Source organism: Apteryx mantelli, chromosome 16 (assembly GCF_036417845.1).
Source record: "Apteryx mantelli isolate bAptMan1 chromosome 16, bAptMan1.hap1, whole genome shotgun sequence".
Lineage (NCBI taxonomy): Eukaryota > Metazoa > Chordata > Aves > Apterygiformes > Apterygidae > Apteryx > Apteryx mantelli.
Window position 1 is genome coordinate 5785092 of NC_089993.1, and position 25597 is coordinate 5810688.

Here is a 25597-nt window from a genome sequence, read left to right on the forward strand (position 1 = left end):
AGTAGTGCCTAGGACCTTACAAGAGACTCTTGGACACCCCTGCAGTATTAGCTCGAGGAAGATCTCCTCTGCTCTTTGAAGCACTGAGCTGGATTTGGCTCAAATGCTGAAGTTGCGGCCTTGTCTGCCAGGCCCCGGCTCAGGGGCAGGGCGAGCAGGGAGCTCCATGAGCTCTGAAAATGCTTTGGTTGGCAAAGAGTCCCCCACCTCTCCCTGTGCGCTCAGCACCCGCTGGCCGCCTCCGGCAGCCGCTTTGGTCACCCTGCTCGCTGCCAGGGGCCCTTCGCCACCGAGAAGCCAGTGGAGTCGTGAGCCCTGGGAGCTGGTTACGTCTGTTGGGTTCCCACCAAGGCTGCTGGTTCGGTTACTGATGGCTGCGGTCTGGACTGAGGTGATTTTTCATTTCCTGCTGCTCTGGTTTGCACTCGGATAAGCACAACGGTTGATTTAAACGTACAGACCACAGGGGCAGCAGGAAAGACAGCAAGTGGTGCCGGGGCAAGGAACAGGGGAGGTGGAATAAGCAGGGAGAAAGTTGCTGATAGATGGTTCCCACCTCAGTCAAGCAGTAAAGTAGCTGTGCTAGCTGGGGGTCAGAAAATGCACGCTGAGTGATGACAAAGTGTCTCCTTGGGCAGCTTTCTCAGGTCAAAACTGCCGTGCCTCTCGAAAAGCAGCAGCCCTTTGTTTACATAGCAGATGGAGTTCTTATTTATTAATGTTGAACCGGGTTATATCTAACCTTACTCCAAACAAGTGATCCAGAAATGAAATGGCTTTTTATTTTTTAGTAGTGTTGCCCTGAGTTATACATTCCTTGGGACTCATTTTTCAATATATGAAAAAGGAAAGCGCAGGTTACTGTAAACTGAAACCTTGATACATGTTCCATGGTATCTTAGAGAGTTTAAATAATTTCTTATAAGCTGGTGCAGTTTTAGAATTTGATAATAGAATCAGCTTTTAGTATTTTTTTTTTTTACTCAATGATTCACATGCCATGAAATTTTTTCATTAAACCACTCCAAGGCTCACAAAGTAGAGAATATAAAGGGCCCCAGATATTTCTCCAGCATAATCAGCTCCCTTCATATTGGCTGCTGGCCATAATTTTACTATGCAGATCATTTAGATGAACCACTGGATTTCTTTTTTTTTATCATTTATTGTTTTAGGAAATTAATGAAACACAAATATTTAGTTGATGCATGGGGTATGATTCATTATGGTGGTGCTGCTGTAGCCTCAGGTGTCATCATTTTGTTGTGAATTTGAGCGATAGTGCAGTAATACTAAGCTTGCCTATGTTAAGCATTTTAGACTAGTATATCATGCATATAGCAGACTTTGCAAGCTCACTAGTTTTGGTAATGTCAGTATGGCATAATACTTTCCCACAGGGGTGGCCAGAGTCCCAGGCTGAGGGGGAGGGAGGCTGGGCAGCCATCTGATTGCTGCTACGAAGTATGATGCAAAGCACTGGCAGTGCTACTACAACTGCTAAAGCCCCTAGGCATATTTGCATCTAATTAATGAGAATTTAAAAAAAAAGTAGTATATGAGGACATGTTTGCAGATTTTCTAGTCTTCCATTTTATTCCTGGCTACAGCTGCTGTTTGCAAACACAAAGATACTGCATAAAGACTGTACACAGTTTTACAGTTTTTTCACACTTTGGGTCCTGCAATTTAAGTATGAGTTTAAAATTTTGGTAAAAGGGCACTGGGTGGAAATCTATTTAGTACAATGAATGAGAAGCTTTAATCCAGTTGACTGAATATCAGCCCACTAATGAACCTACTGTTGTGAAATATGTATAGCCATTACTTTGGTCTCTAAATTATCCTCACTCCCAAGTTGTATTTAAATTCTTAATAACCTTTATTAGGTAGAGGAGAAAAGATTCCACCCTGCAGCCTTCAACTTCATCAAAACTGATAGAATACACTAATAAAATCATATGCCATATTAAAAGTGTGAATTATAAGGTAGTATAATATTGTCCAAGTTGAAGTAATGGAGCAAGGTAACTAATAGAGTTTTTGATAATTAGTTTGTAGGAGAGAGAATCTGAAAGCTGATTTTTAAAAATTTTTATTGGCTGTAATTTTCTTCATCAAAATGTGCCTAGAGAAATCTTAAGTGGCCATTGCAATTCCCAGAGGACTGTTTGCTTCAAGGTGAATCAGGAACGCTGCCATAATTCAGAAGACAGCTTCTGGCGTAAGAGGAAAGTCAGATCAGCTCGGGTTTAGGTCAGAATTTAGAGGCCCCTCTGGAGTGTTTATGCTTTATCTGTAGTCCAGATAAGTTAGTGGAAGAAATTGCTCCCTATGGCAGGTCATGAATCTGATTAACCCTAGAAACATTACTGCTAGTGCTTGATGGAAAATTACTGAGTAATGTGTGCCATTTAAGGCTTTTCCTTGCAACTTGCATCTACTATACGAACAACATAATCCATGTGGGCTGAAACACCCATAACTTACAGAACCGAATCATGTTTTTATGAGTAAATAGATCCCAGAGAATTTCTGCTTCAGAATATCCTCCTGAAAGAGACACTGTACCTAGATGCTCTGTGTGATGGCTCTGAATCCTACAGTTCAAAGAAAAAAACCCCTTCATTAGAAAACAGGGGAAGAAATTAGGTTTTAAGAAATAACAGAAATACACAATAGGTTTACTTGGCATCTCATGGATTCAGTAAAGTGGACTCCAGTAAAGTGCTCCATTTTATAGTTGCTCAGCATCTAAATCATTTAAAGCATATGAAAGTACGAGCTTCAGAATCAGATGCTTAATGTGCAGGAGTGCGAGTTGCCTCCTCCTTGGAGGGAGGCAGTTATAGCCCTATAGCTCTGGCTATAAGAGCATTCGTTATACATACGGGGCAACTTCCCTAGCTGAGGGATGTGGAGTCTTTGTGAAAATGAATCTCCCCTTTCTGCACTTCAGGAGGAAATGGGGAGCCGTAGCTTACGTCTGGCTGTGTGATGGTGACTTTGTTTAGCTGGCAGGCTTCAGCCTGCTCCTTTGTCTTTATTACAGTGGAATCATACCGTCCATCTGGAAATTTCACTGGAGTTCCAGGTTAGAGCGTGTTTGTGGGGTTTGCAAAACGGGATTGCTTTGCCAGCCGTCCTCTGTGTGACCATATGCCTGGGGTTCCTCTGGGAGTTGCTGCAAGCAGGTGACATACTGGCTCAGAAAGCATCTTGGAAGCCAGGTATTTTTGTTAATGGAAAGGAACATAGCAGTCAGTTTGGAAGGTTAAAACAGTGAAGTCTGCATACATCCTGTATGACCAAAAGCTTAGGCAGGATTGGGGAGCAAGCATAAGAGTGAAGGTAAACCATCAAAGTTTGACACATCTGTATTTTGTAAGTACTGGGATTTTCTTTATCTGAAGCTATTGACTTGGTTCTTCCACGTAAAAACTACCCAGATTTGATTGAACTCCTAGTTAACCTTCAGCAAGCAAAAGAGAAGTGAAAAAACACATTGGTAGTCATAAAATAATAGTAACATCTCCTTTGTTCTTCAGAAAGAAATGTCTCAAAAGTACCTCTAACTTGCATCTCCTGATGTCTCTACTTCAGTCCATTTGCATTAAAATGTTAGTCCACCCTAAAAGGCTTTAGCTGAGGACTCTCCTGGAAGGCAGTTGATGGGAGCTGGTGTTGGTTGAGTAGCGTGGGCACGGCAAGCCTTGCTGCCCCAGCACTGGGGCAGCTCTGCTCTTGGGGGTGTTATTCTTGGTGGCGCAGCTGTGTTGTAGCGTGGGGATGCTAGATGCTTGCGGATAGTGAAGGTCACAGACTGTTTTGTAGCGCTGGGATTTGGACTGCATGAACTCAGAGCCTTGGGCTGCAGTTCAGCCCCGCTCCTGTCGTGAAACGCCCTGTTAACAGTCCTGTTGGGAAATACAGAGAGGCCGCCTTTTGCTTTGCTGTGGAGAACAACTCAGTAGTCCGCCATCCCTGGGGTAGGATCATCTGTAGGTGTTTCTCTCACAGGGCAAATTATTCACAACTCTCTGCTTTTTTTTTCTTTTTTTTTCCCTCCCCTTTTGAAACAGAAGAGGGGGGGGAAGACTCAGGCGAGACATCTTATTTTTCTTGGCTTGTTCAAACTGGTGTTTTCTTTTTGAAGAATCCCTGACACTCGTGATTGAAAGTCATTCTGGCAAGTCCTCTAATTGTATGAATATTTTTCACAACTCGGCAAGGAAAATGTAGATGTTTTCAGATTACAGAAAAGAATCCTACTTAGAGTAGTTCAAAGTGGTGTCCTCCTCAGCAAGATCATCTTCCAGAGTAGGGAAGGTCTCTTATTCTCTGCTTGACAGTCGCAGTGAATGTAAATGCTGAATGACTTCAAAGATTCTGACTTCCACCTGACACCAACTGTGCTTCCCTTTCCAAGGGTCTGTAGAGGGGAAAGAGCCCCCCTGTCTGTCACCACGCATCTGTAACCACCGAGACGTTAAAGACACAATAACTGCAGCTATAAAGCTGTACTTGTTCCCTTGAGAGCTGCAAGTAGTTGTACACTGTCCGAGAAAGGCAAATCTGTTGTGTGTGGCACAAGAACTAGATATAAGATGGTCCATCTCAAGGTAACTTTAGTAATAATTCCTCGGAAATTCACAGCCTGTTGTTTTAGGCAATGTGCTTAAATCCTGTAGCCAATATTTACTGCATTTTCTCTTATGAAAGTCTCACTGAAGTTACTGGAAGTTTTATGTGGTTATAGCATGCAAAATATGTATTATAGTATCCCGCTGTGGCCCTGAGATGGATTAACCAGTATAATTTGATCATTTTTCTTTGGATTTGAGCTTTTCTTCCACTTATAGGTAATACATTTTGTTAATTGCATGGAAGAAATGATATAAGTGTTTACACTTAGGATAAGGAAAAGGATGTCAATGTGAGGCTATGCTCTCACGCTAGAGAGGATGAAACGAAGAGGCTTTTATGGGGTAGGTTTCCACTGGTAGGTTCTGGTGGTGGTGGTGTTTTTTAATGCTGTTCCTTAGGTAAATGTATAAATGACTACAAATGCTCCTGCACGTGACATTTGAATGCTGGTTTTAGCTAAGTCCTTTAAAACCAAAGGTAGTATTTAAGTCAATTGTTTAAAGGAAACTTATAGAAATTGCCCTGAGACAAGCAAGTTAATGTATTTTAAGGATTTTAAAGCTAGATTGAATCCCTTAATTTTTCTGGGTACCAAATATGTATTCATTTCTCCATTCCAAAAATATATAGCCTGAACAACATGGTATTTTAGCTACCTGCATTTTAAATTACAGTAAAAGAAAACGTCCCGTTAAAATAACCACAAATAATTTCAATGCCATCGCTGGTGGTGCTTTGCAATATCGTTTCACTGGCGTCCTTGATTCCTGGAGATACTGTTACCTGAACTGGAAAGTTGCTTTTACCTCTTATCATGCGTTTCATTTCTTCCATGCTCCTGGCAGTTAGTTGCTCTTGGCTTTAAGAGCAATATGATGAGATCCCGTAAAGCTGATGCAGCACCAGCAAGTAAGTGAGCTGCACAGTTTGGAAGATTTGTATAGTCCTACTTTATTTAACTCCCTAAAAGAGAAAGTCAGATGCCTGATAGACTGGAAAGTAATTTTTGTTGTTACTTGGTGTTATTTTGTTGTTATTTCTAGTTTATGGAAATGTAGTAGGCTAAATATATCCCCAGGATACTTTTATTTGCTTTTATGTCTTTGGTGTGAAATACTTACAGCTTATATAAAGTCACATTTCACTTTTTTTATTTGACTCAGATTCAAAGAGAGCTGAAATTTTTTAAATTAAATTCAATCCTACATCTTCTTGTAAAAGTCTCCTAGCTTTTAAATTAGTTTTTCCAAGCTTGTTTTATTATTAACTGCTCAAAGTTGTTGAAAATCCTTCTCCTTTAGGCTGATATCATTTTGGAATGTGGTTCTGAGTTTTGTAAGGAATTTGCTTAAATATTCCCAGATACTTCTCCCTTTAAGGAGTATTATTTATCGTTATTATTATTTATACACGTAATATTTATACTTTACTAGCGCCTTTCATCAGAAACAAGTTGCATTATTAAAAGATAATGCCCTGCTGTAAATGCTAGAATGGTGTATGTAGGGGAGAGTCAGGAATGTAATATGTGGGTTACAATATCTAATACTGGCAATAGATACCCTAAGTGGTAATATTATGCAATCAAGGAGCAACAAGAGAAGCAGGAGTTACTTGGAAGTGACTCATAATCTTCCACAGAATATAGTTCAGCAATCAATATTTTAAAAATTTGCGAAATTTACTGTGATTATGTTACATCCTAGAAAAAAATCCTTTGTACCTTTGGGAGAAATTTAAATTAGAATTGATGCCCACAGAGGAGGGTCCAGTTTAAAATACATTGTAGCTCTGATGACACTTTTTTTTTGGGGGGGGGGGTTATTGACAGGTTGGGTTTTTTTAGGTCAGTTATTTTTATTCAGTATTATATAACATGATATGTTATACAAATGCCTATAGCCAAAGAGCTGTCATCCACAACGGAATCTTAATTTTGGAAAAGACAGATTTTTGGTTGATGGATTTGAGCAGATTATGCCTACCTTTGCCAGGTATCATAATCATTACTCTTACAAATGGCACCTATGAAATTCAAGTCTTTTAGTCATTGTTTACACATGAACCATAAATAAAAGAACATTAAACATTAAAATAGTATGGGATGACATTTATCATTATCTGCAAAAAGTCATTTTCATGCTAAAATAGCCATATATATAATTCCTTTTAATGTTTAAAGCTTACCATGATGATAACAGTAGAATGTATTTAATTTATCATCTGATTAAAAAAATTACCAAAAGTGTAAAGAACATATTTCTATTATCCAAATATCATAGGTGTAAACATAATCTTAGGAACCTTATGTAATTTAGTAGAAATGCATTAAAGTTTATGGTGGTCTAGCATGTAATAGTTATTTTATTATTAACTACTTGTGCATCAGTAATAAAACTGCAGGATATGTCATTCTAAATTTGGCAGATCCTACATAAGGAGGCATCTTGAAAGAAAAATATTCTTTTTCTTCATACTATTATTTTATATTTAAGACTTGTCAAGTTTATAACTATTTGAGGAATATTCTTAGTAAGAGAGTTAATTTACAAGATCATAACAGATAAAATCTTTTGTTAAAAAAGAAGACAGTTAAATTAATTTTATGCTATGTAGCAAAGACCTTTCTGGTTTTCATGTAATGGTAGTAGATATTTGAGTAGATGTTTGTCAGAAGAATAATTTCAGCAGTAAAACACCTGTGCCTAGCAGTTGGTTGTTCAGACATTAAAACAAAGTAATTATGGAAAAGTTTCAGCCTACTTGCTAAATTTGTTCTCTGTTCCTTTATATATTTTTAAACCAAGACTCAAAGGGGTTCTTTTTTTGGCATGGGCTGTTTACTCCCCCCAAAAAGTCAAAATTGAAGGATCTGTCTTTTCTAAGTCATGTGCTAAACTTTCCTTAACTGTCTAAATTATTTCTCCTATAGAAATGCCTACTAAATTTATAGTATAAATTCATATAACTATAGTGCAACTGTTATGTATCTATTTATATATTTATTCTCTAGGACACGTCTTCATGCATAGTCTTTGTAAATAATACCTCGAACTGTTTTGTAGTCGCTATGGCATATGCAACCCATATGTAATAGAGTAAAATGAACATTTCTGCTGGCTGTTTAACTTACATTGGACATATGGAATCTATTAATAAATTACCTAATTCCAGTTTTTAAAGCATATTTACAGAGTATGCTCTTCCGCATTGTTTTGCCACTCCGGGGTGTTTTGGGAGGTAGAGACTGCTAACCCGTGAGTTCTGCTATGCATTATTCCTGACTGATACGGCTAATTAAAGGCAGATAATTATTAGACAGTGCTGTCACTTCAGCTGTTAGGGAGATTCAGTCTGGCAAGCACGCGCTCTTTGTGTGCAATTCAGGAGCAGCGCTGGGAAGGCGGCTGAAAGCATTGGATCGCTTCCCGCTCGCGCAGCGCTCCTGTTCCTTACTGCCCGGGTTTGCAAGCGGCAGCGAGCAAGGGGATGGTGGGGTTTAACCCGGAGCGCGAGAAGCCAGAAAGCTCTTTTGTACCAGGCAGCGCTTTGTCCTTGTGATTATCCCTGGCCTTGTTGAAACGACTTGGACTTGGAGCATGTTTCCCAAGAAACAAATCAGTGAGGTTCAAGACAACTCAGTACTGTAAAGTTATCTGTGAAATACTGGAATCTGAATACTGTTGGGAAGTACCATTACGTGAACATGCTTGGCCTGTTCCAGTTTTGAAGACGCGTAACCAAACATTTAGAGGCAGGAGTTCCGTTGTGCTAGAACATCACAGTGTCACTGCAAGCCCATCCATAAGGTTACTGATGCGTAAGCTTGAAAACTTCCTGAACCCCTCCAACGTGGGATACTGAGCAAGGGGAGTTTGCAAACAGTAGCTGACAAGATGAAGTGAGAAAGAAAAACCTGCCAATATAGTATGAAGAAGCCAAAACAGATATAATTGGGAGATGAGAGAAAAGAAGCAAGTCTCAAAGCAGGGATGAAGAACTAGAATACAAAATTTTATGCCTCGGAGAACTAGCATGGAAGAACAGAAATAGTGTAGTTGTTAGAAAATCTTCTTTAATTACTACTACATTTGAACTGCAGCTTACAGAAAACTAAAGATGCATTGATTAAAAAATGAACCTAGAATTTTAATCAGATAATATGGGTACTATAATGTGAGTTGGAATGATAAAATATGAGGTATTTTTGTTTTTAGGAGATGGCTAAGGGGAATTCTGAGCGTTTAAAGACAGAAGAAAATAAAGAATGAAATTCTGTGGAAAGGGAAAGAAAATGAAGTTGTACCATTAGGTAAGGTCCAGTAAACACAGCTCCGACGCTGGGCCCAGCCTGGGAAGGCTCTCATGCAGGGTGGTGTGCTCTACATGGCCAGAATGAAAAGCGGAGAAAACACTGGGATAGAAGCACTGCCAAGGACCATAGAACAATAAGATTTGAAAGATTAAGTTGCATAAAACCCTTAAAAGATTGCTTAAACAATGGTAACAGCAGGTGGCAATTCCTGGAACTCCATAGAATTTTTATATCAGTTAACTGAATCTGGGCAGGAGGTTTGGTGTGCTAGTTGCGGAAGAATAACAAATATCAGGAACTGATAGGGTCCCATACCTTTTATTGCAAAGCAAGGACAGTATGAACGCTTAATTGCCGTGGTCGGGTTTTGTTGTTTTGGGCAGGAGGAAGAGGGTAGCCCCTCGGGAAGGGGGAGGATTGGCGTGCCGGTACCAAGGTTCCCGTTTGCCTACGTGTTCAGCACGTGGAAGGTGCTGTTGCCTGCAGTGCGAGTCGAGGCTACCCATACCTTTCCACAGGGACCCGGTCATTGCTTAGGAGCATGACTCGGTTGTGCCCATTTAAAAACAAACAAACAAACAACCCCCCCCCAAAAAAAAAAACCCTATTTATTTATTTATTTATTTATTTATAAAGATTCCTGCAATCATATAGTTTGGCTTACTCTTACTTGCTGACCAACACTGCTATTTATTTTTTTCTGTTTGTTTTAGGCTTATTAATAGCAGTGGTGAGTTTTGCCTAAAGAATCCTGAACGAAAAATCCTTTCTGAGGAGGATTAGTAAAGTAAATAAAGTAAAAACTTATTCCCAGTCTGTTAGATCAGAAAATAATTGCTTGGATTATCAGTTTACTTCAAAACTCCATAGTTGTGAAGAATTTAAGAACAAACGCTGCCTCTTTTTTCAATGTTCTAGAGAACTGCATTGCCTTAAGAGGATTTATTTTGACCACCTAAACTTTATTCCAGTATTGCTGAAGGGTACGATATCCTACCATAGCCTGACACACTCCCTTTTCCAGCAATGAAGATTCTCAGCCATCCAGTTACGGTATCTTTGCAGCCACTTGGATGTTCAGAGATGCTGGTGTGTATTTTAATTCATGATTTCTGAAAATTATGATATGTGTTAAATCTGATGAGGATGCTTTCTTCCATGGGTTCAAAACGTATGCAGAGCTTCAGATCATTTTTGTGCGGGTTATTGAACTCTATGCATGCTAATGAACTTTGCCATTCATAGTGGTTGTGTTTATCAAGTTACTTATTAGGTTGATCAAAAATAATAAAAAGGAGGAAAACTCTGCTTTTAAATTCCTTGTTAGCTTGCAAGTTAGCAGAGGCAAATTCAGTAACATTCACATTTACTTGCTTAAAATGAGAAATAGCACTGTTAAAGTTACTGGATTTCCCCGCCGCCCCCCGCAATCAGGCACCTGTATAAGGGTGGTCTCACCTTTCCTCTTCTGCAACATCCTACTTTCGGGTCTGGAAAGTGCATAAAAACAACAATTGCGCCCTCTTCTGGATGTAGATTTTAGCTAGCTGTCCTCGTGCAGGTGTTTTGCAGAAAACCATTTGCTTGTAGAAGACAAATTGAAGCATCATGGCATAGTGCAAGAGATTAATTAAAGCTGCTTAATTTTAATTCCAAAGCAAATACTAGCGTCATTTGTAGTAGTGGAGTATCTTTAAAAAACAGACCTACCTAAACGTTCATATATTATTTTTCCTGTGCCTTAAATTGACAATTTACATTTTCTTTCTAGGGGCGGAGTCATTAAACTTTGATTTTTAAACAGTGTGCTAAGGGTGTGAATTGCTTAGAAGACCAAAATTTTAGTAGGAAAAGGAGGAGCAAATTAAAATCAGATAATGTCCCAAGCTGATTTTACTTCTGTGGAAATACAACTGTATAATTTCACATGACAGTTGAGCCCTGTGGCAGTTGTACCTTTTATAGCATATTATAAACGTAATGTCATGTTTTTTCTGGATTTCCTTACGATGACTTCACTTAATTACTGGAGAGAAGAAGCGAAGGGTATTCTGTTGATCTCTCCTTTCTGAGAGATGTAATGCGATAATGATGAAGATACCTGATGTTACCTATGGCTGATTAAGAAATACAATGTCTAAGATTAGAACAAATCAGATCAAGCAGAAAGCCACTGGAGTTTAAATTAGTCTTTTTATTTTATTCTTTTTATTTTTATTTTTTTAAGAAAAAAGTCATTTTCTGAAGGCTTCAATATTTTTCCTTAATATGTACATGCTATTTGCTATTTTTGTTTTTAAAGAATTCTTTATTTCTGTTTAAAAATGTAGTTGTATTCCTGTGTGTAGATTCACAGATTATCACATATGTACACACACACGTGCGCGCGCACACACACACACTCCTACTCTGTATCCTTGATCAGACACACATTTAGGGGAACTCAGAAAAATTTGCATTCCCAATTTTTTTCCCCCTTTTTAATGTCAAGGAGTTACTTTTCAGGAATTCAAAAAAGCAGTCAAAATTGACTGCATGTACTGTAATCATAGGGGTAGAGATTTTAGGTCTGAGAATTTAGCACTGAGAACAAGCTCTAAATTTGAAGGAAAATATAAATATTGTTCACTTGTTCACCAGAAAAAAAAACAAAAACAGGGATTATGAAATTATTTGTTGACTGGGAAGTATTAATATTTGAAACTGGTGAGCCAGGAAGCAGATTTCATAAAATTTCAAAATATTGAGCCGCAGATACATTTTTAACTATCAGTGAACAGGGTTGTGGGCGATATCCTGAGAAGTCAGCTCTTTAATGAAGCTTTACGTTGATGCCTAGTTTTCAGTACGGAACCACCTCTCTGTACTGCTCTGTTTTGTGCCTGTGGCAGCCGGGAGCAACACAGTAGCCCTACCAGTAGCCAGAACTGCCGCCTGGCGTCACTCTGCCTTTTGCTTCAGCTTTTAGGACTCCTGTGTTTGTTTCTCCGTTAACCTTGCCTGGAAGCCTGCCCTCATCTTCTGCTTTCAGTCACCCTCTTTCCTAGTGCTTACTTTTTAACAGGCATGATTATTTGGATTAAGTAATACATTCATACTCATTTGAGATATATTTTTATAAATATGCGTAGCTTTGATATTTGTTTTCAGCTTTGTGAAGAAAGAGTTATCATAACATTCTGTATATTGTTAAAATTGGTAGCAAATGTTACATTTGTGCCCCAAAATATTTTAATTAATATTCTGAAAGTTTAAGCAACAGGGGAAGGTCTGTCTGACAGGTTTATGTTCTTTGCCTCACGTTGCTTTTACAGAACCAGGCAATTAAAATGTGTGTATGTATTCCATTGCATTAGTGTAAAAATGGGGTTTGCATATGGTGTTTTGTCATCTTTCTAGTTCTCCTGCTTGTCAACTGGCTTTACGATTTTAATTTCAGGGTATCTCTACTTATGCTGGTATGTGTCTGACACGCAATACAGCCTGAATTAATACTGCCCTGGCGTTGTGTTGTTGTGATGATGAGATAATACAAGTAACGTTTCTAAATAATCTCAATTTTTCTATCTGTTTCTGGGCAGATACATTTAAACATTTATTGGAAGAGGTGGGTTGTATTCCTTCTCTATAAATGTTGTATTTGCAGCATATTGCTTATGGCATTTATTACAGGCTGCTCAGTGGATCGATGAGTTAGAAATAAAAACTGGAGCTGTGCACATTACGCCATGCTCATTGCTGCCCTTTATCGTGAATTAAATTTGGTTCTAGTGAGTGATGTAACCATGTAATATGTAGGACTGGGGCCCCTTAAAAACGTGGCTTCTGCGCTAATTGATTAACTCTCTTGTAGTGAACAGTAGGTAATCCGCAGAAATCGAGCAAAAATAAGAACTGGTAACTGTTTGGGGTAATTCCTTTGTATTCTCTTGCTTTAGGGAAGGTATATGAAGAAACAGTTGCTAAATAAGAGCGTGTATTAAAGCTTATTAAGCGTAGCTTTCCAGGGCTCGTGTTTCTGTGTGTGTATGCGTGTGTACGCACCTCCTGCTGCGCGGAGGATATGAAGCACTCGCTTGCTTGATAGGTGTAATTGAAGCTGAACACAAATTTGCCACTGGAAAATGGAAGAATTTGGGCCATTTGGAGTTTAGTAATGACTGCTGTTCTGGCACTGGCAAATCTCCAGTGACCTTGCACAGTATGGTTCAGGAGACCAGAAAAGAAGTTGCAAGTTATTTTTGTTTCCCCTAGAAAATGTTTGAAACGCCACATAAGCATTAGATAAGGTTGTTTCGGAGTTTTGGTTGAAAGCCACTATTCAAAAGAAAAAGTTTCTTTTTCTCAGCAAAAGGTGAAAAATTCAAGTATTGATCCTTTAGAGACTGAGTAACTTCCCTGTGTGTTTGGGGGAACTGGCGTGGTACAGAGCTGCTGACAGGAACAATACAATGAAACGTATCTTTCAATAACGCTCTGGAAATTACTTGGTAAAAAGGGTAAATTAAAATCCAAGCCTAAGGCTCTTTTCTTAATGCATATAACTGTAAAATTATGATTTAGGAAATGGTGAAAATCAACATGTAAGGTTTAGGTCAGCTCAGAGGGCTGTTGCTGTGGTGGTGGTGGTGGTGGTGGCTGTTGTTTTGTGTGTGGGGGGGTGTTTTGTCCTGTTTTTTCTCCTGAATGGCAGACCTGTGTCTGGGTTTTTTCCTCCTGGCGGTTGTGCCGTATTTATTTCTTTAACTACTGTCATATTTGGTTTAGCAGTGTAAGTTCAAAGAATGATAGCAGCTCCTTACGTACATCTTATGTTTAAATATACTTACGTGTTAGGTAACCGTCCTGGCGAGAGTGCTTGCCCACCAGCGAAAGGAAGATAATCAAAATATGTCTTACTGCTGTTTGACTTGATAGGTGGTAGGGTTCAAATTCTCCTCCTCCTAGTAGTTCAAGGGGAGATTTGTGCTTGTCATCAGAGCGTTCAGATGAAGCCCCCGGGCGCTCTCCTCCTGAACAGGAGGGAGCCCCAGCCAAGATCCAAGTATGCTTGTCCTGCTCTTGAAATACGTGTATGATAAAATGCTTTTAAAAGGTTAGCAAGGATGCCCAAATTTTGGAATAAACTTCAGGGTTGTAGTTAAGATCAAACTACCTCAGCAGTAGCTTAAAGACAATAAAATGTCATAAACCTCTCTATTCTTAAAAACAAGTTTTCATCTTAGTGCTCCCAGTCTCATGTTCTGTATCCAAGTGTAGCTAGCCTGAAAAATAACGGAAGGGTTTTTTTGCGTTTTGTCAGAGGTATTATAAGAAATGGGAAATCCCTTTAACTCTGTCTTGTGTTCATGGTCATGACCAACACCATGACCTGTTTTCATGTGCACTGTTAAGATAATTTCATAATATACTGGAGAGAGATGAGAAGGGTTTTCAAAGTGTTTTCTTGTGCTCTGAAACCTGTGACCTATTTCCTAGCGCGTTAATTAACAAGGAATAAGTACAAAACAATATCCATTTAATGAAAAGGACACTTTAATAGAAAGGAATCACTTGCAAGAAGTAATATGACTACAAAATACAGTACAACGTTCCTCATGTTGTGCCTTGTTTGACATCCAGCTGGCCTATCAATTATAGCCTATACTCTACAGATGGTGCAATACATCAAGATTAAGTCAGTCAGTTAGTTTGTTCCCAATTAAGTGCTAATTCTCCCGGTGGAGAATATTACCCTAAGTCTGAGTTAAGTGCCTGCCTTGTAATATCCCTTTATGGCCTTACATTGTGATTTTAAGCCAAGATGCTCTGTCACGTAGCCCAGAACTTATCCTGGCTTGTTCTTCCAAGTGCGACTTGCATTGTGCTCCTCATTTATATGGGGGAGTTAGATTTGGGATTTGGGGGGAGGGGGGTCTGGGAGGGGATGGGAACATTATCTAAAGATAATTAAGTTGGTTTTATCATGTATATGATTTTATGCCACGTACTTATGTGCTTGCATGTACTTGCTATTATAAAATCTGAACACCTGATAAGAGGTACAAGGTAAGTGCAATGCCGACAAGAGACGAGCATTACGACGGCTGCCCCTTCCTTGTGCGCATCAGAAGCTTAATGAAGTTGTCTCCTGAGGCTCAATGGCATCGCAGAGCTCGCTTTTTTCAGTGGCCTACTAGACAGGTTACTTGATCTTGTGTTTTACTTGCTCAGTCTATCCTCTTTTGCTTGGCTGTACAAGCCAATTCAGAGTCGCTGCTAATAAGATGGTATCGAATCCCATTACTGTTCTTTCCGGTTTTAGGCCCCAGTCTTTGCCCAGTTAAAGGCTGGTTAATTTTCTGATGCCTTCCTTCTCTTACATCTCAATGTCAGGCTGGTCACTGATTAGGTCACTTGATCTAATGGACTTGCTGTCTGCCCCTGTTAGTCTTTAAGGTGACCCTTGATTGAGAGAAAACCTTTGGACAGGATTTGTTTTCTGAAGTGACTCCAGAGATTCCCGGCAATTACACGAGCTTCTGAATCGCTCCGTGTCGCACTTCAAAAGGCACGCTCCTCCAGGGCGCCTGAAATTACCCCTGCGGGCTGGGGAAATCTCCACTATAGCCTATTCACTGAATCACAGTTATTTCAGCAGCATCTTAGTTACGCAGAAATACATAAAAATGCTGGCAGTTTCACAGGACCTGTTCTCCACTCTTTCTTGGCATCCTGCTTTAGGACTTGTATGCCACTGGGAGCAAGAAATTCCATTGTACAGTAGTCGCAAAAGCGTCTCTTTGGTACTAAGAGTGCCAACAGTAATTAAGGTTTTTGAACTTGTATGAATTTACTGAACATTGTTTGCATTTAATGAACTTCCTTACTTAATCTCTGTCAAAAAAGGGAAATGTCAACAAAATATGTATATTTGTGCATATGAAAAATGCAGTATTGTTGAGAAAAAAAGTTTGATATGTGCATCAAGGGAAAACTATGACATAGTTCTAGCCCTGCTATTAAGTAGTGATACAGTATTGTGTGGTAAGTACTAAAATATGTAATCATAATGTATCATAATGCAAGGTTTGTTAGATAATTACAGCTGTACAGTCAGGCCTAATTTCATGTGTTCTACAACTTTTTAATCCTCACTGAACTTAAACTAGGTTTTTTTGAGTATTGTTATTACTAGTTTGAGCTGATGGATTCACATTTCTGAAACATAGAGTGGTCAAGGAATTAGATGCATTGATTTTGTTTACATTGAAATGAAATAATATCCTAATTTTGAGATCACTTATTAATTTTAAAATCAAAACAAATGATTGTGCATTGTATACCTCTTAAAGTTTTTATCTGGAACCTTTTTTTTTTTAGTTTTCATTGCTAGAAACTTTTAATTTTCATTGCTTAACCATTCATTTTTGAAATAGCCAAATTATTTCCAAAAAATATAAGCAGTACTGTGGCAAGGTTTTGACTCTGGGCTTTTGTTGATTATCTTTCCCCTAACTTGTATTTCAGAAGATATGTTGCATGTGTTTCTAGTATACAGTAAGTGAAGTTATTCTGGATTTTCATATGAGAGCTCAGAATCTTGTTCACTCTATTTACATTTTCAATTCTTGTTTTATTTTAAATTCACTGAATAAAAACAGTGAAAAATATTGGTTGAATCTTTTCATTAATTAAAACGTGGAACAGCTTCAAAATGCAAATTATGCACAACATTTTAGATAGCATCTTCACCACTTGAGTATCACATTTTTATAAACAATTAGAAATTCATATTTTAATTAAAATTCTTGAAGTTGAATAAGGGAGAGGGATTGAATTTCAGGGTTTTTTTTAAGTAGCAGCTTTGGCACTCATTGTAAACATATTCAAGTACATTCTTTTGGACTGTGCTAGGTTCTTGTTGTGAATTCATGCTTTATATTGAGCCCTCATAGGTGTATGTGGCTCTGTAGACTTCTGATATAAGGGAAGTGGTTAATTAGAAAACCAGTTATGATGCTGTAGTTGTTATATCATGCAAAAAGCAGGAGGTAATGATGAACTTTATGTAAGGAATATAACAGTAATTATGTGCCAAGGTACAAATTCCGTACCTTGCAAGTCTGTGCTTTGAAAAACATTTCTTAGTAAGCAAAATGTATTTTTACTAGCAGTATGGAAAAAGTACTGGTAGAGTGTCAGTAAGTTATCAGTGTCTTGGTTTTATTTATTTGCAATGTGACATTACTCCAATTTCTAGGCAAAACACTTAATGACTTTTGACAGAAAAAAGCTGGATATGTTCTTTTCATTTAAAACGAGCAAACTTGCTGATAGCTGCTTGCTGTTTAATAGCATAGTTTAAAAATTGGAGCTAATATTTAAAAGAATTAAAATCGGTACAATATCTTTAAATAAATCTAAATAGAGAAGGGAAAAACAGCAGCTGGAAAAATAGTTGTCCACATAGCTATGTATTTGAACATGTTTTTTCTATTCCATGATCTCTCATGCCCTTGGAGAAGTTAGTCTCTTCTTGGAGATTGGATAAACCTTGTAAGGTGTCATGACCTAAAAATATCACGGACCAACCCACGATGTGGAGGATAATTCTGTCCATGTGGTTTACTGGTAACCGACTGATGATGTGTAGCTTGGTGATTACATACCCAGCTACTGCCTGATGAGGGATGAGGCCTCTGCCTGGGGTGGTGGGTACGGCGCTGGCTTTGCAGGGGCTCTGCGCCACCGCGGCAGCGGCTGGGGTCCGGGCTGGGCGTCCCAAGGCGGCTGAACTGGGGCTGGACACTCGCGTTTAGGCAGCTGACCTCAGCCTTGTTGCAATGCGGAAAACTAAGCCTGAGGTAAGGTCCCTGTGAATGCATCTGCAGCAAAGATAAAAAAGGCCCAAAACAGAAAACAAGCTGGGAAAACTGGCCAGGATGTTGATGAGGCAGGTCCTGAAGACTGGAAATACTGGTGACACAGCGTGCGTATTAGTCCTTTGCAGCTCGGCTACAGCAGTCCAAAACACTTTTTCCCCTCCAAAAAGACTGCCTTCCTGTGCTGCTTGCCCTGGGCTAATGACTTCCATTTCTCTTCTCGTCTCTTTTTCTGCCAGTGGGACTTTTAGCTTTATCAAAGTAATGCACAGTACTTGTTGCAATAATGTTTTTGATTTTGTTTTTGTAGCAATATAAAAACCAGGAAGCAGTAGCACACTGTATGCTTGAACTTCTCTCCTGTATATGCATGCTGATGGCTGAAGCTGGGGTTTCCTGACAGGCCGCCAGACTGCTCCGTTCTGCTCACGGCAACGCGGCGCTGAGTGAGACTGCAAGGAAATAAGGGGAGAGGGGATGGACCCAGGGGTGAGCAACCTCTTGCAGATCCTTGCAAGTGAGGCAAAAGAACTGGGGTGTGTAGTTTTCCTGTATGAGAACTGAAGTCAAGGGGAAGGATTAAAAAAATGATTTTAGAATTTTTTTTTTTTAATAGCAGTAGTTGGCAAGTTAGCAGTGAAAGGAATGTGGAGGATATGATAACTGAAAGAGTACTTTCTGTGCATATGCTCTCTGTATTTCATAAGTATACATGATTTCTGCTGAATTTTCATTTATTAATCCTTTGTAAATGATTAGTAGATGTTGGATAACTGCAAAAGCACTTGTATCTACTTTGACACCTTGTTGAAAACCATCAATATTTAGCAATTGTAAATGATGTGACTTTCTAGACCTTTCCCCCTTTATTAATGCTGTAGAAATAAGAAAGTTTATGTGTAGTTGTAGATAGTGGAAGCTTGGGAATATATAAGTTATGATTTGGAAAAAAAATTTATTTGTAATTTGTTGAAATTTTAGTGCAAAATGTTTAATGCTTAATCATAAAATACAGATTTATGCAGAAAATGGTGTTGAGAGACAAACTGAATCATCTTCAGCAGAAAATTCTGTTTAAATGCTAAAAATGGAGATGCTCGGATGTTCTTGGGTAGCAGTAAACATATGTCAGTCCTTAAGTTTGTCTTACTGCAATTGTTACTGAATATAATTGTAACTTAGGTTAACAACAGAACCAGTAAAATTGCTGTAACTCCAAGTTTTATTCCATTTTATAATATTCTGTAAAAAGTGAACAACAAAAGAGCAAGAACAATAAAACCGTCACCCTTAAAATGGAGTTTAAGTGAAAACCTGAGATAATGTGTGATAATTGGAAAAAAATGATTCACGTCGCATTTACTTTTTTGAAAAAATCAAGAAGTGAAATGAAAGCTTTACCCGCATGGGTCCTTAGAAGAGGATAAGTTAGGGAGCTGGATTTATTTTCCTCGCTAGAAAAGTTGCTGTTTTTACGTTCTATTTCTCATATACAAGCTAGTGCAGTGAATCATTCCCTGCTCACATTTAGCTCCCTTTACCATGCACATATTGTTTGGAAATATGTCTAACCCCATTAACTGGAATTGGTAGTGGGCCATCATCCATCTTCCAATAACCTGCATAAAGACAGAGCTTGGACTGTGATAATAGGGCTTATAACCGTGTCAAGTCAAATAGCTGTTTATATCTGACTAATGACTAGGGTGGAGACAGAAGTTGTATTTCTTTTTCCAAAGGAACCTGTGGTAAGATTAGAAATGTCCTTCACAGTCGCTGCTTTGTCCTTGAGCCACTCGCCGTCCCTAGCCAGCTCTCGTAATTAAGAGGGGACCATTAAACATGTTCTTATCCATACGGCTAAAGGTAGCGAAACTGCCTGATAATAGAATCAATAGGAAGGATCTTGCAGTGCTGCTTTTCAGCAAGGCTCCAGACCGGTTTAAACTTGGTTGAAGCTGAAATCCGGGAGCAGAATTTTATGTGAGATTTTGAAGCAGGCAGAGTGCACACGACCAAGCAGACGGGAGGCTTGCATCTTGCAGTCCAGCAACGGTACTAGTTCAGCAGTTTAGTTATTACGTATGCTAGTAGCTGTACAGCAAGCTGGTAGCTCTACAGCATTCTGTAGTCCAACTAATTTTTGGGAAAAAAAAAAGGAAAAAAAAAGGAAGAAACCCAGTTTTTCATAATGATTGGGATGCATAGGATAGAATAACATATAGCTTAACTGTTTTCAGTAGTTCTGCAACACGTGAAGTGACTGAGGTTGACTGGAGGCAAAATTTACACTCTGATAAATCTTTTTTTGGGGGGGATGTGTGCAGAAACCAGTGTCAATGGGAGATTGGTATATGCTGCATAAACAGGACGACGAGGTTGTGTGTATTGAAAAGATTCTGTTTTTCAAACTGTGTGTGAATTCTGTGAGCAGTAATCATTCTAATTCTTGTTTTATGAACATATGCAACATTTAACAACCCTTTTTCCGTAATTGTCACAGTTGCTCTCGAGACAGTACAACGTAGGTTTTATTGTTATTAGTAGTGCAGCTCCTGCGGTTGGTTGTTGGTGCTCCTGACGTTGTTGTGTACCATTGAAATAGCATCTCCATGTGCTCACGTTTTGCTGATACTAAAACTTGAATAATGATAATTCCTTTGTAGGAGTTAAGGGAGGCTTAATTAATATTATTGTCCCTTTTTGACACTTGTAGAGCCACATCCAGAATATTATGTCTGGTCTTGGACTTCCAGTAGAAGGAAGGTGTTGCCGAAAGGGGCAGGTCCAGCAGTAGGCCGTGGGGCTGAAGCCCCGAAAGCACCCGCAGCTCCTCGGGGAGCACAGCTTGCTCAGGCAGGAGCAGAGCGGGCGAAGGTGAGGGCCTCGCTGCTGCTGCCCGCTGCCGAGGGGCTCTGGAGAAGACAACAGGAGCCAGAGCCTTTGCAGAGGTGCACGGCAGGAGGACAAGAGTCAGTGGTCCAGTGGCAGCAACACTGATTGGAAACACGAGAAAAAAGATTGCCATGGCAGCAGTGGTTTCCTGCTGGAACGGGTTTCTCAGGCAGGTTGTGAGATTTCCACCTTTGGAGGTCTTTGAAACACAGACCAGACAAGGCTGTGAGCTACCTTATCTCATTTTGAAGGTAGCCCTGATTTAAGCAAGATGTAAGGCTGGACAACCTACAGAAATCCTTCCAGCCTAAATTATTCTGCAGTTTTCTTTATAAAAATATACACACAGGTCTCTGCATTTATTTTAGAAGGGGGAGGCTGAGCTGTCAGGCCCATAATCACTACCTGAAAGTTTTAGGAAAAGCAATGTCAAGAAAATAGTGGTGTTGTAAGTGCCGTGTGAGTCACTTTAATTTAAAAAAAGTCTTTGTCCTAGTTACTTCCTTCCACATTCAATATAAAGCTCTAAACTGTCTATATTTCACTGGCAACTGGATAATTTACTTTTCAATTTGCAATGCATTTTCAATGTTTGCATGAAATAAAATGTTAAGTATTTGAATAGATGAGGCAATTTGGATAAGTAGAATTAGTAAGATGAAATCCGTATTCATCAGTAGTGTCATATTGAAAGTGTAGTCCTCAAATGATTAATCTTGGAGGACACTTTCTTCAGGAACAATCGTGAAGAACCAATGTATTTGCTGTTTATCTCCTGGCCAAAAAAATAACGTGGACAGCAGCTGCTCAAGCTTCCTCATTCTGTATACCATATTATTCTAACTCTTCACACCCGTGGCAGAGAAAAGTCCCCAGGGAAAAAAAGATAACATTCAGCAAACACTTGCCCATCTACTTACTATTTTGAGATTGTGAAAAAGATACATTTGCAATGATAATTTCCATGGCGTGGATATTTATGTGGTATCCTCAGTTATAGTTCATTCTACATCTCAAAAGCTATTAAATTGAAAAATCTTTCCCGACGGCTGACCCAGACATAAGGGGCATCTATTTGGATTGATCAGTCAAAGAGATGGAATAGGAAATGTCTTGTCTGCCTGGAATTATCTGTTAATCTGGAACTTGATGACCAAAACAACTCTGAGCACCTTTTTTCTTTTATGCAGAGTAATTCTGAAGAGAGGCAGAAAGCAGACATAGTGGCTTGAATTGGCCCTTGGAAATGATCAGCCTGTTACTAGAGGGGTCACGGTCTTGAGCACGGTGTGCGTGAAGGACCGGGGTGAGAAGCGGTGTTCGGACCAGGCTGCGTTCCTGTGCCGACAGGGCCGATGGCTCGCAAGCGCTTCCTGCTCTTGTCCTTTGAAATGCCAGTGTTTGAGCTGGCCGTTATTTTGCCTAACTTGTAACACATCCCCTTTCTGCATTAGTTTCAGAGATTCCTTAGTTTTGCTGAAAGGGTTGTTTCCGCGGCACTGACCTCCTTCAGAGGAGAGCGGAGTTTGGTAACCCACAGCGTTTCCGTTCCCAGTAATGGCTGTCACCTGCTGAAACTGTCCCAAACCCCCCAAATTCGGAACAGAAAAGCATTGCCTCTTTTTGTTGTTTGCAACAAAGGGGGCACAATCATAATAGCATAATAAATAGTAGGGGACTTGCCTGGATAATATAATGAATGTGCAACAAAACTAGATTTGGTGAGGCAAAGTGGGATTGAAACAGCTGCTTAAAGTGAAAATAGATGACCCTGGGAAGTCACTGGGAAATAGCATACAGTACTAGTAATGTCAACACTATTATTTTCACTTTTCTGACATGTCAGCGTGTTGTTTGCAGCGTTTCTCAGAATAATAGAATTTATTCAAGCAATTTATCCTTAATGTGTGTAATATAAATAGTTTATGTTGTGCTTATATATCATTTTAACAATATTTGATTTGTGCTTTCTGTACAAATTGGAAGCATTGATTTTCTTTAGTTCAGATTTTGCATTTAAGCTGGTACTTTCTGTTACCATTTTAGGTTCTGCACTTTGAAATAAGTCGATTTCCCATACAATTATGTTTTCTCATTGCTTACCTCCCATTTGGAACCAGTTAATATCTTTAAATTATCAAATTTAAGTTAGTAAGTTAGCTTGCTCCACAAAAATAGTTTTGTTTTTTTTTCCTCAGAATGCTTTTTCTTATCAGGCTAAACATTGGTTCTTTTTTCTGCCTTTGTTTTTCTTTTCTGAAAAATTCTCAAAGTAAAATCTTTTTTTCTTAAAATGAGAAAAAGACATTTTCTGATGACTGGGCAGAAACACTGTTGCATTCTCTTCTCCCTGTCCAGAATACAGACCTACCAAAATTGGGTTTGAACTTATTCATTAGTTCCTCCTTAATTTTTTTTTTCTTGAGGTACCTTGGGAATCTATGGATCTGTCAATCTCACCAAATGTCTTTTTCCCCATTTTCGTGACTCAAACATAGCCTCTGGATTACATGTTCTGTTTTTCATAGCCTGTCATCCAGTTTTAATCTGAGTTTTGAATAACTGGGTAAGACTTTGTTTCTCCTACAGAATATTTCTGGAGTTGGTGACCATAACGGGAAACTGTAGGCAAGGAGACCCTTGATTTTATTTCATCTCATTTTCCTGTGGATTGAGATAGTCTAAAAAAAAAAAATCAGGATTTTTAAAAAATCTGCTGTATAAGCAAGCCGTTTTGCTTAAATACTCTTCAGTTAGTATGGATTGCCCAGAGATGGGAGAAGATGGGAACACGGAGGGGGGAAATTCAAAGCAGTCTCAGTCTCAGGATTCTGTCTTATCCCTTTCTCTCCTGCCCATGCTCCACTCTTTCCCTCCTTCCTTTGTCAGGCAATGATTTGGTTGTGTCTTATGACATTTCAGGTATGTATTTCTTCGCTTTTGTGCTTCTAGAATAGAACACTGAAATTGTCTGTGACGTTAGTCAAGGATTCCAAAAAAACGAGTTGCCAATTATATCTCCCTTTTTTTTTTTTTTAAAGGTGTCCTGGCGAATAATGCATTCGCTTAACATAAGATCTTGTAATTTTTTTCAACACTCATCTTTTCACGTGCAAAGATGCAAAGTATTTTATTAAATTATATTAGAAATCCCTGGCAAGAATTTTACATCGTTCTTCATATATGCATATGTGGAAGTAGGTTTGCGCTGTCCTTCAAACATTTGTCTTCTTGCTTTGACCAAATAAAGTTTGAACAGTGGAAGATTATTTAGCAAAACTTTGTAGCTGCATAATGTTTTCTTGCAACATTTCACAAAGCAAAATTTGGAAGCTACTTATACGTACTTGCAGAGATGCATGAATATGTAGACACGTATGATTTGCATCAAGTGGGTATCTTGCCATTAATTCAAATTCATTGTTATATTACAAAGATTAAAGACATTTAGTTCAACATTTTACAAGAGCAATAAGTCTGAGTTAGATCTACCTTTTTAGTCACTCAGGATTAGACCTTTTGGTGAAGTGATCCATTAATGTGTTTTAAATCTATTGAATCATAGTAGAAAGGCACAATTTAAACTCAGAAGTCACCGAGTGAACTTTCCATTAAGTTCGGGAGACTGTGGTCACAGCTCATTTGATCTTTATGAACTAGAAAATGTGATGTAGACCACACTGGCATTCTATTAGAGGAAATCATGCATTTAACCATGTAGCAAAATACTGTAGCCAATTATGTGAACATACACCTATTTTACACATGGCCAATCCTCTGAGTATAAAGTATTAACAGTGCGCATACTATCTTGTTTTAAGGACTATTTACTTTTAAGTCAGAGATACAGGATAAAGTTTAGAGAGAAAATAAATTAAATTGCCATTTATATCAAAGTTTTCTAAGTGGAAATCAGCCTTGCTCATAAGATGTGTGGAAATTCTTCACTTGGCGTCAGCACAAACTGAGCGCAATCCTGTTTTATTTGATAATATCATCTGTTTGTAAAGGAAGAAAAATTGGTCAGGTTCAAAATTAATTTCTTGAAATTCTTGTACTTTAAAAATAAATCTCCTTGTTAGAGGATATAAAATATCTTCTGAATTATAACTCAGCTTTCTTCTACATTAGGATGTACATGAGGCTTTCCAGGAATTAATCATTTCACTTCAAAACATCTTTTCATAAAAAATGATCAGTAAGGTGGACTGTTCACTAGTACCGTTAGATGTTTAGACTTCAGTCTCGCAGTTTAATTGGCTGGCAGTTTACTTGTTCAGTGTTACTATGCCTTTTGAATTCAATTGTTTTATGCTGTATAAATTAATATATTCCCATGGACAGGTACTTGGACCTTTAAAAAAAATGCCTTTATACACTTCGGTCATATTAGAAGGCTTCTTGCTGTCAGGAATGCATTGAATGTTGATACAAAAGTTGAGTCTGGAAGTGCTGAACTTTTAAAATATCGTAGGTGTCACTGAGGGTGGCTGTGGTTATGCTTTTGATTTATATTCCCATTCCCATTCTGATGTCCTTACACTAGCTGCCTGGGCTCTGGGCAGCTTGACTGGCAGATTTGGGTGTTTGGGTTTTTTTTCCAGATCTCTTGGCTTTCATGGTAAAATGCTATTGGGAGGAAGGAAAATCTTTACAATATAATTCATAATGACACAAACTCCTTTCACCAGTAGTTTTGACTGACTTCTTTGCCAGAAATAAATTACGAGCTGGGATGTTACAACCTCTGTCATTATGGGCTTATCGTGGATATTGGCATTGCAAAATTGGAACAGTCATATGAAGATTAATGTGTTGTATGCCGACATGTCCTTTCCTATACAAAACATTTAGCGAGTATTGAGGTGATTTGTAC